This window comes from Lactuca virosa, chromosome 4 (genome assembly GCF_052849685.1).
Source record: "Lactuca virosa cultivar CGN04683 chromosome 4, Lactuca_virosa_CGN04683_v6, whole genome shotgun sequence".
NCBI lineage: Eukaryota > Viridiplantae > Streptophyta > Magnoliopsida > Asterales > Asteraceae > Lactuca > Lactuca virosa.
Genome location: NC_136429.1, coordinates 494896879 through 494908926, shown reverse-complemented (window position 1 = coordinate 494908926; position 12048 = coordinate 494896879).

Below are 12048 nucleotides of genomic sequence, written 5' to 3'. Positions count from 1 at the left end.
CTAACATCACAGTGATGTCACATTGGCGGAAAAATAAATGTCCAGACTCTTCGACTAAAACACATAAATATCGCAAGGGGCTCTGCCCCTTGGACCCCTGTTGTAACACTCAAGTTTTTGGTAAGTTTCCTTTTAACCCTTTGATACAAATTCTTTTCCATTTGGTCCCTTTGTTAGTACGCGGGGCGTACTCAATGAGTACGCTTAGTGTACTGGTCATCCTGATGATCGCGGGTTCCACCCACATATGCAGGACGTATGTGGAGTACGCATGACGTATGTAGTGCACATGCAAACCCTAATTTTTAGGGTCTGCACCTTATTTAAGAATCATTATATCATCCCTTGGACATTTTAGACCAGCCTCCATCTCCCTTTACCCTAAATTAAAAACCCTATAGTGATTTGGTGAGTTTTGAGCTTGAAAGAGTGTTTGTTGGTGGTTTGTGAAGGAGAAGAAGAAGAGGAACACTTAAGGGGATAGCTTGAGCTTGTAGATCCAGGATTTTCTACTCTTTTTCAAGCCTTTTGAGGTAAAAATCTCTCAACTTGATGGTCTTTTGTGTTAGATCTAGTTTATGGTGTATTTTGTGCACTTTTGAGTCTTTTGTGTTAAAGGTGAGCTTTTGATCTACTCCAGAAGCAATGAATGCTAGATCTTAGCTCCATTTAGTCCCCATGTTCATAAAAATGTCAACTTTATGGAGTATTTTTTATCCATTCATGTATTAAGATCTTTATTAAGCTCCTTTTTGAGCTTTGAGTCCCATTAAGCTATGCATGAGTGTAAAGTTGCCAACTTTACGTAATAATTCATCCTTAGGGACCAGATCTGAGAGTTTGGAGAAAGGGCTTAACTGTTTAAGTGCTTAATGGAGTTAGTTAGCAAATTGTGGAGTACGTTGGGCATACTCAACTGGTACATTGCGCGTACTAGCCCCAGATAGAGTACGCTAAGCGTACGAGCTGAGTATGCCCCGCGTACTCGGCAAATGGGCTTTTGGGTTTGACATCCTCAGTATTGGGCCATATTTTGGAATAGTTGAGTTGGACCCTTGCTTTAGGTCGAGTTAGATAAAGGGTAAAATGGTCTTTTACCCTAGTTATGGGACAAATAGCTTAGACTTTTGGTTATGGTCAGAATCCAATTAATAATTGGATGTTATTGATTTTGATAGCGCATGGATTTTCCGGGCCAACATTCAGAGATTCATCGAGTGATTCAGCATCTATAGGTGAGTTTCTTCACCGTGTTTAGTAGGTCGAAGACACCAATGCCAGCCCATGGTTAATTATGATAGGATGCTAGATGTATGTATGACTCTTGCATGTGTTATGTGGTTGTATGCCTACCGGGCAAGGCCCGATGCCGAGTGGGGCCCGATGACTATCATGAATGCTATTATCTTTGTGATTATTGCATGTGTTTGTATGATTATATGTTTATATGTATACCGGGCGGGGTCCGATGCCATGTGGCACCTGATGACTGACAGATTTGTATACCGAGTCGGGCTCGATGCCGGGAGGGGCCCATTATGTGTTTATTATGTATGGTATGTGGTATTTTGGGGAACTCACTAAGCTTTTTGCTTACGATTTTTAGTTTATGTTTCAGGTACTTCTGGTTCGAAAGGGAAGAGCCTGGGATGATTGTAGTGCACACACCACCTCGTTCTGAATTTTATGATTACTCTGATGTTTCATGATGTATTTGACACACTTTGTTCTATCTTGGTTTATGATGATGTTTGGATACACCTCGTTCTGCATTTTATGATTACTCTGATGATCACAAACCACGATACTAAAGTACTCTCATTTCCTTTCAGATTGGAGAAACATTTATCTTTCTGCCTATTAGATTCTTCTTATTCGTTCTGAAACCTTTCAAAGTATCATATTTATGTTTAATCTTATAAACACAACCATATTTACCGAATCATTAGTAAATCATGACGAATAGAATTAGCATCCTTTGTGGTGGATCTGAATAGTCCATATGAACATGTACTAGATCCATTAGTCCTTCACATTGACTCACATAAACATGTGATCAATGAACCACTCATAATCTTCCAACGATCAAGATTCTCACACATCACGTAATTCAAATTACATTACTTCAAGTTTCTATCCAATTGAAACTTGGGTGATGAGAATTCCTTTTTCACTAGGTTAATCATGACAATACCACAAACGATACAAGAATCAAATCGATAATTAATATTGCTAATAATATAAATGTAACCAACACTTTCATAAATTCTATTGTAAGGAAATATAAAGTAAACCAACTATATAAACAAAAATTTCACTTTTATTAATAAACAAAAAAAAATTGAACTTGTCCTTAAAATGCAAAAATATGAAAAACAATGTTTCTAGACATTTCCTAAATAATCTATTAAATTATCATAACTCCTAAGAAGCTCCAAAATCTGATCATCGAACCATGCGACCGAAATCTATCTCTCGTGATCAGATTCAACTCACTCTTCTTAATCTCCCTTCTTTCTCTTAGATTCTACAAAACATAAAAATGTGATCATCACATCATGTATTAAGAATCTACGAATAGGAACATATAAAATAATGGAGTTAGATAATGGATGTACCTGAAGTGGAGTCATACAACTTGAATTTACCATCTCTGAGATCTTTCAGGTAGTCAGGGAAGCTTCATAACCAATGTCCCTCCAATCGACAATAGAAACATATGGACATTTCAGGATTAACACATGGAACTATCTCATAATTAGCTTTTCTCTTAGCCATACGATCAAACGATTTGACCTTGGCCGATCCCCTTTCATTGGGGAGAGAAACCTTTTCTGGACTACCATTGATTCCACTATCAATGTCCATGGAAATTTGGGAGACTGATCCTTCAAACACTTTTGCTTCACTTGTGCTTTTAAGCATTTCTGCTTCAGCAACAATCAACATATGTTTCAGATCAATTAGGGTCACGTCGTGGTTACTCATATAATAGTCCTTAATGAACTGACTATATGACTCATGAAGCGAAAGTAGAACCAAGTCAATGGATAGCTCCATTGGGAAAACGACACCCAACATACCAAATCAGTCAATGTACGATTTCATTTTGAGAACATGCGCACACACAGACTTTCCATCTTGTTGTTAACATGCCAACAGGGCTTGAGTAACTTCAAAATTTTCAGCTTGAAGAAAACATGACTTAGGGAGAGTCATTGTAGGAGGAGGAGAAGGAAGAGTTGAAGAAGCATGACCTCCATTTCCAGCATTTCTTGAACCATAGTGTGGAAGATCATCTCTATAAGGTAATGGAAAAACATTTCCAGAAGAACGAGGAAGACAATTGTTGTATGAACTTGACATCTATAATAGGAGAAAAGAGAATTCAAGTTAGTTGATTTTAACCCTTAATTATTAACCCATAAATTTAAATTAAGTCTAGGATCCATATTTTTCAATTCGAACTTTGAAGAGAGATGTTGTAATCAAATTCGAATCTATTTTAGGTAGGTAAAGCATTTACCAATTTCAATCTCATGAAACTCCTAGATCATTTGAGATTTATTGAATCTAATAAATGGCATGATTAATCTCGATTATGCTCTCACTTTGTGACTGGGATGCCGAGGATCACAAACGAGATGTTAATAACCATGAAAATTAGCTTGGCACTCTCGATGTCATTAATCATCTCGTTTTAATGCGCCGGTTAACCACACGCGCTCCATTAATCAACGATAATTTTCGAGATGCCCATTACCACCCTTTATAAGTCCCCCATTAGTGTGTCGGATGTGACATCCCCATTTTCACGGCTAGGAAATACCGATTTGTTTATGCTTTATTTTGGAAAACATAGTATCCTTTTAAAGAAAAATGTTGCGGAATTTTTCCCAAAAAACATGATAAATACGTTATCAAAGCATTCCCGAAGAAATGTAGTTTATTCATTTTAAAACATTGGGATGTTATTGTCAATACAAAAACATAAGCATAAACAGATCTTACATTCATTTACACTAGTGATCTATATCTCCTTAATCTCTCAGTGTAATGTAGCTTAATATCGACACCTGTGTTACAAATAAACTGAGTTGGTCAGGTTGGGAAACCTGGTGAGCCTAGGTATTACAATCCCACAATGTTATATCATATATATATATATATATATATATATATATATATATATATATATATATATATATATATATATATATATATATATATAAGCAACTCTTACCCCACCCTGTCGATCCTCACAAAGGCACTATCCATACTTTCGGACCTTAAAATCTATCTCTTTACTTAATCCATACTCTAGGATCTAATACATGCTCTCGGATCAATAACTGTGCCCATTCCATACTCTCGGACTAGGGACAATTGTCTATGTCTAAATCCATACTCCCGGATTACTGACGAATACTATGACCTATCCATACTCTTGGACTAAGGACAACTGACTATGTCTTAATCCATACTCCCGGATTAATGACAAATAACTATGTCCTATCCATACTCTCGGACTAAGGACAAATGACCATGTCTAATCCATGCTCCTGAATTAATGACATATTTTAAAGTTCTATTCTCCGTGTATATCTCACTTGTACTCATAAGAAGATACTACCCAATATTCCTCTTAATTAATTTAGGTTTACTCTTTTATCCTAAATCATCATATATTATCAAGTATGTTCTTTAACACATAATTCAGGAAACATCAAATAATTCGCACATAAACATATATTTAATACTTCAATCAATACTTGTATTAAAATCATGTTCATGAAAGGGACTATGCACTCACTTGTAAAAGTGATGATTCCAAACTTGAGCAACGCTTCGCTTCTAATGATTCTATTGTCCTTCAACGAAAACCTGACATTATTATTTCTAAGTTTTAGTCTAATATTTATGCGACTAATTATTAGTCTAGATTTATCATTAACTCAATGTCTACTTTCATGATCTATCAAGTAAGGAACAACCAGGTAGGATCATATCGGAGGTAGGGTCCGTTTGGTATACGAAGTATACTGTTTGGAAATCCCACTTTAAACACCTCACTAAATCACAGCCTAGACACCATCCCCGTAAGTAGATCAATCAGTATAACGACTTGGAATCACTGATAAATCTTGTTTATAGGTTCATAATAACGAATATGAACTTAAGCATAAGTTTTACTTAAAGTACGGTAACCATAACTCAACTTACAGGGGGTTTAGCGAGGAACCAGGCTCTGCGTGGGCAGAACTTCTGAGACGAAAAGCTCTTTTTTCTCGGAGCCTACGGGCGCTCCGGGGCTTTCCTCTAGCACCTTGAGGTTACTAGGTCTTTAGAGGGGTTTTGGGAGGTTTAGAGAGAGTTTAGAATGAGAAAGAAAGAGTGGAAGGTGTGAGAAATGAAGGCGCCTTCACAAGGTATTTATAGGCTGAAATACTGCTCAACGCGTCGAGTTGGGGCCTCCAACTCGTCGAGTTGGTGCCACATGTCAGCCTCTGGTGGCAGGGCTTGGGGAGAAAGCAATGTCCCAGATTTAGCCACGTCACCCTCTTCGTAACAGCACCTTCCGACTTCTAAACCCCGTAACTTTCACATACAATCTCCGTTTTCGATGTTATTTATATCTAAGCGTAGGTATTGACAAGATCTACAACTTTCCTTTTGACTCTGTCGGGTAATTCTCGACCGATTTTAAAATTAACAGTATGAGAAGATTATACTGTTAAACGACCGTGTAAAATTCATAACTTTTACATACAGACTCCGTTTTCGTCTTTCTTTTTATCTTTGAACTATTATTAATAAGATATTCAATTCTTATTTAGGTTGCATCGGCCAAAATTTGATCGATCTAAAATTCGAATTCCGGGCTGTGCACTGCTATGCTAAATCTTAGAAAAACATTACTTCCTTATTCGAAGTCAGATTTGGACGTTCTTTTTATGCACGTTTTTGGTTTAACGTATTCTACGACTTTCGTTTAGATTTCTAAGGCTAAAAATTAATTTATCAAAAAACCACTTTTTACGTAACGCGATGTCGTGCCGGTTTAGCCGTAAAACTTCGACGGGTCATAACTTCTTCGTTATAACTCGGATTTCAACGTTCTTTATATGTAAGGAACCCGTATGAAATATACTATAACTTAGTTAAGATTATTTATTCTAAATAATCTTATATCAAAAAGTCATTTTTGATGCTTATTGTCTCCAAATTGACTAGCCCGAATCTGCGGGCGTTACACCGGATAACCACAGACGCTTCACTAACGACTCATAAGGTGTAATGTGCAATTTCATGGATTAGCATACAAATTCACATTTTTCCTAAAGTAATTGAGAGTGAGATTTTAGAAAATAGTTTAGTTACTTTACATCGCATTATACTTATTAATGAGAACTGATTGTCCTATCGAACCCGTTCGGCTAACGACCCTTCACTATACAAGAGAGCAGTGGGTAAGAATGGATACCCAATGGCGGTCATTTTACAGTCTGCTTCCTTAAACTCCCCTTATAATATGGGTTCGTGAATGAGGCGTACTAGCAGTTCGACTGACTTTTCTTATACATATAATATATATTAAACTTTTAATTATATACATAGTATAAGGTGTATTTTAAAACATTTTAAAAATCCAAGGGTTTAATTTTTTACTAAATCAAACTTTTAATCTAATTAAATTTAAACCAATTATGTATTTATTAATTTATCTTTTAGTTAATCACTTATTAAATTAACAATAAGATCTATAATGATGTATTTTAAACTTTTCAAAATACCAAATATTATTTGACATTAATTATTTATTTCACATAATATCCAGATTAATTTATACACTTAAAAAATAATTAATCATATTAATAAAAAAAAACAATTAATTAAGTCAACTACTTATCTCCAAACTTCTAGGCTTTTAATTTATCATCATAGATACACCAAAATCGAATTTGGAGGATAAGTATAGCAAGTAATTATCATATAACAGGAGATTAAGCAGATAAGGCACAATGTGTCGAGTTGGGGCCTCTAAATCGTCGAGTTGGTGCCACATGTCACTCTCTGGTGGCATGGCTTGGGGAGAAAGCAATGGCCCAGATTCAGTCACGTCACCCTCTTCGCAGCAGCACCTTGCCAACTTCTAAACCCCGTAACTTTCGCATTCGAGCTCCGTTTTCGACGTTCTTTATATCCACGCGTAGGTATTGACAGGATCTACAACTTTCCTTTTGACTTTGTCGAGTAATTCTCAACTGATTTTAAATTCAACAGTATGAGAAGATTATACTGTTAAACGATCGTGTAAAATTCATAACTTTTACATACATATTTCGTTTTCGTCTGTCTTTTTATCGTTGAACTCTTATTAATGAGATATTCAATTCTCATTTAGGTTGCTTCGGCCAAAATTTGATCGATATAAAATTCGAATTTCGGGCTGTGCACTACTATGCTAAATCTTAGAAAAATCATAACTTCCTCATACAAAGTCAGATTTAAACGTTCTTTTTATGCACGTTCTCGGTTTAACATATACTACGACTTTCGTTAGATTGCTAAGGCTAAATATTAATTTAGCAAAAATTCACTTTTTACGTTATGCGGTGTCGTGCTGGTTTAGCCGTAAAACTTCGACGAGTGATAACTTCTTCGTTATAACTCAGATTTCAACGTTCTTTATATGTAATACTATTATTGGTATGTACTCGACCCGAGAGTAGCATGGTCCATTTGGGTTGCATATCATCAGGACAATTTGTTAGGATGGACTTTTGAGAGAAGGTTAATTATGGTTTATTAATATATTATAAGTTATAATATGTTAATATGAAATCATACGTTTTAATTAGTATTGGTCAAGAATTAATTTGAAATTAATTTAGTGATAAAAAGAGACTAATTAAATCTATGGGGACTAATTATGATAATTAGTTATATTTATATGTCTTGGGCTTATGATACATGTCGGACCAAGTTTATGTATGGATACATAAAGAGTTGGGCCACATGAACCATGGATCATAAAACCCATGGGTATGGATTTGGGTTATACCCATGACCCTTGGAATCCACACATATAAATACATGCTCTTAGCCTAAAAAACGCCACTTGAGTCATTCTTGGAGTTCATGGGTGTTTTTGGGTGCATGGAATTCTCTCTCAAGTTCTACCTTTATCCATGATGTGTTATGACTTCATTTGAGGCTTCCACACTATTGGGGCTAAGCTCTTAAGGCCAAATACATCAAGACTTCAAACCACATAAAAGGTATGTTACCCTAACTAGTATCTTATATGGTTTATGTCAAATGCATGCTAGTTATAGGTTTAATGCCTTGGAAACCATTTGCATGTATAATTAGTGAAAACATAGATCCAAGGTATTTTGGGTTGTATGTGCACCATAGGATGTTGTATTATACCAAAACCCAACAGTGGTATCAGAGCCATGGGTTGTTTTCTATTATATTTGATGCAAATATTTGATTTTCAAAGTTGAAAGCAAAGGAAAAAAAACATGAAGTTTGTCAAATTTTAAGATAATTACTTGATTTTATGAAAAACTAATTATTTGTAAAATATGAGTCATTTTACTACAAGAGTTGAATTAGGTCAATTTATTAAAAGATAAAATGATATGATTATTTTATTTGTTTTAAAAGTTTGATCTAAATTTTTTAAGGAGTTACAAATTTTGTCATAAAATTTTGGAACTCAAAAGTCTTTTTTAAAAGTTACGATCTTAAGAGTTTTGAAACTTCCATAAGTTATGGATGTGAAAAGTCTCATTCATAAAACACCATTAATTCCATAAGTTATGGAATCCAAAAGTTTTCAAGAGTTATAAAACTTGCCCTCAAGTTTTGGAATTTGAAAAGTTTTTTTTATGAGACATTGAATTCTAAAACTAAAGTTATTTGAAAAGTTTTCAAAAGTGTAACTCATGGTTCATAACTTAATATTAATTAAATTGTTTTAATTTTGATTTAGCATCTTGATATTTTTATAGAATAGTTCAATTAACTCTTATGGACTTTATAAATAGATAATTAAAGTGTTTAATTAAAAAGAGAATTAGTAATTCCATAATGACATGGTTTAAGTTTAATTAAATTAAGAGTATAGTTTAATTAACAGATTAAACCACTTAGTATTTTAAAAGTTTAAAATACACCCTTATACTATTATAATATTAAAAGTTTAATATATTATATGTATAAGTAAAAAGTCGGTCTTACTATTAGTAGGCCTCATTCACGAAGCCGGTCTATAAGGGGGTATAAGGTTACTACCTATAAAATGACAGTTTAATGGGTGTCCACTCTCACCCACCGCTTCCTTTTCTGGTGGAGGGTCGTTAGCCGAACGGGTAGGATAAAGACTATAATTCTCCCTTCATTAAAAGTATAATGATAAATACTAAGTAACTAAACACTTATAAATTCCCAATCTTAGTTACTTAGGAAAATGTGAAATGGTGCTAACCCATGAAATTACACTTTGCACCTTTGTTAAGTCGTTAGTGGAGCGTGTGTGGTTAACCGGCACACTAACATGGGACTGACAATGTGTGGCGAAGGGTAACTTAAGTTTGTCATAGATGGTGGAGCGCGTTTGATTAACCGGCACATCAATTAGGTGATAAAGTTGAGGGTACCAAGTCAATTTACATGGTTATTCACACATTGTTTGTGATCCTCGGCATTCCGGTCAAAAAATTGAGAGGGCACAATCGAGATTCAAACATGCCATTGAAAGTTCAATGTATCTCAAAAGATCTAGGAGTTTCAAATCCAGTTAAAACTTAATTATTTTTCGTTTTCATGGTGGAAATTTGTAAATCGTCATTTACCTACCTTGAACTATTTTATAGCTTGGATTACGGTATCCCTCTTCCAGTTATAAATAGGTTGTTGGGTCCTAGCCTTAATATTTCATATTGGGTGTTATGTTAAGGACTTTAAATCAACTAAACTTGAATTTCTCCCATTATAGATGTCTAGTTAAGACAACTATGGTCTTCCTAAATCTTTAGGAAAAAGCTTTCCTGATGAAGATGATATCCCACATGGCAATCAAGGTGAAAGATTAATCCCTTTGCTGTGCATTAATGGGACTGGAAATCATGCTTCACTTCCTCCACCTCCTCCAATTATTCTCCCTACTCCACAAGTTCTAATACTTGAAAATTTCAAGGTCACTAAATCCCTATTGGCAAGCCGTGAGAGTCGGGTGTCTAAGTCTCGAGGTAGCTGGCTGTTGACTTGGTTCTTCAGTCACACCCTGATGACAGATCAAGACATGACCCTTAATGATCTTACCTGTTTGCTTGATGCTGCTAAATCAGCAATGATTTGGGGCACTGGTAAAGCAAATTTGATTGGAAGATCAACTTCCCAAACTTCCATGGACATTGACAATGGTAACATTAGAAGTCCAGAAAAGCTTTCTCTTCCCAATGGAAAGGGGTCGGCCATGGTCAAGTCATTTGACCTAATGGTAAAGAGAAAGGATAAGTCTGAGATAGTCTCATGTACCATTTCCAAAGAGTCCATATGTTTCTTCTGCCAAAAGAAGGGGCATTGGTTGCGAAGCTGCCAGATTTACTTGAAAGATCTGGTAAAGTCAAAAGTTTGACTCTACTTCAGGTAAAGTCCATTATCTAACTCTATTAAGTATCTTTTGGAGATTCTTAATACATAATGTAATCTAATTACATTTTGATGTTTTAGAGAATCAAAGGAAGCTTAAAGAAAGAGTATGTTGATTCTGATCGCGAAGATGGTTCGGTGATTATAATTTTGAGCAACTGCTTAAGAGTTACGATAGATTGCTTAGGAATAGATATCAACATAGTTTTCATATGTATTTGCATTGTAAGGATAAGATTTTTCCGCAAGTTTTAAAATAAAAGAAAAAGAAAAGTTTTGATTTATTTTAAGTATCCTTACAATGGTATTTGTGAAAAATTGTTGTTTATATGTTTCCATTGATAGCAATATTGGAAAATGGATTTGATTCTTTCATTTGTGATAGTGTCATAATTTACCAAATAAGGAAAGATTCTCATCACCCAAGTTTCAGTTGGATAGAAACTTGGAATCATGCAAGTTGTATTGTGTGATGAATGAGAATTTTCATCTTTGGGAAATTAAGACTAAGTCCTTGTTCACATGTATGTGTGAGTCAAGTGAAGGACTAAAGGATTGAGTACACTTGGTTGTGCGCTGGTCAAGTCCACCACAAGGAATGATAAGATTATTCGTCATGATTTACTAAAGTTTAGTAAATATAGTTATGCTTACAAGTTTAAGTATAATTCTGAACATTGGAAAAGTTTCAATGATTGGCAGAACGAATAAGAAGAATCAAATTAGGCAGGAAGATAAAAGTTTCTCCAATCTGAAAAGATGGGAGAGTACTTGAGTATCTTGTTTTATGATTATCTTAGTGATTATGAAACCATATCACAATTGGTTCTCTAAAGACACCTTAGTGCATTTTTTTGACTAAGGAGAGGAATCATGAATTGTTGAAATGGTTAAATCAAAAGATAAATCGTACTTCATTCCAAAATCAAATCTTAGAGTCATACTCTAAGATTGTAACTTGAGTGACATAATCTTAAGAAAGGTTTAAAACACTTTTCAAATGTAGAGTAAATTTTTTTCTTACTCTACTATATTTGAAATTGGTAAGGTGTGATGTTTTAGATAAGACAAAGACCAACTAAGACCAATTGTGAGAAGTGTTTAACTTGATAACAATCCTCACTAACTCTTGAATATTTGTTTTGTCAAGGAATGGTTCTTGACAAAAAGAATCTTATATGTCAAGAGGACAGTGGGAGTCTTAAAGATCTTGAATAGTTTCAAGAACTAATCAAGAGTAAACCTATTGTTAATCACTAGCACACAACTTGAGGTTTGTAACCTATTGTGTTGACATATTCTTGTGATTAAGGTTATGACAAATTCACATGGATAGGAACACTTACACCATGAAAAATCTAAGTTTCATAAGGTTTCTCTCCG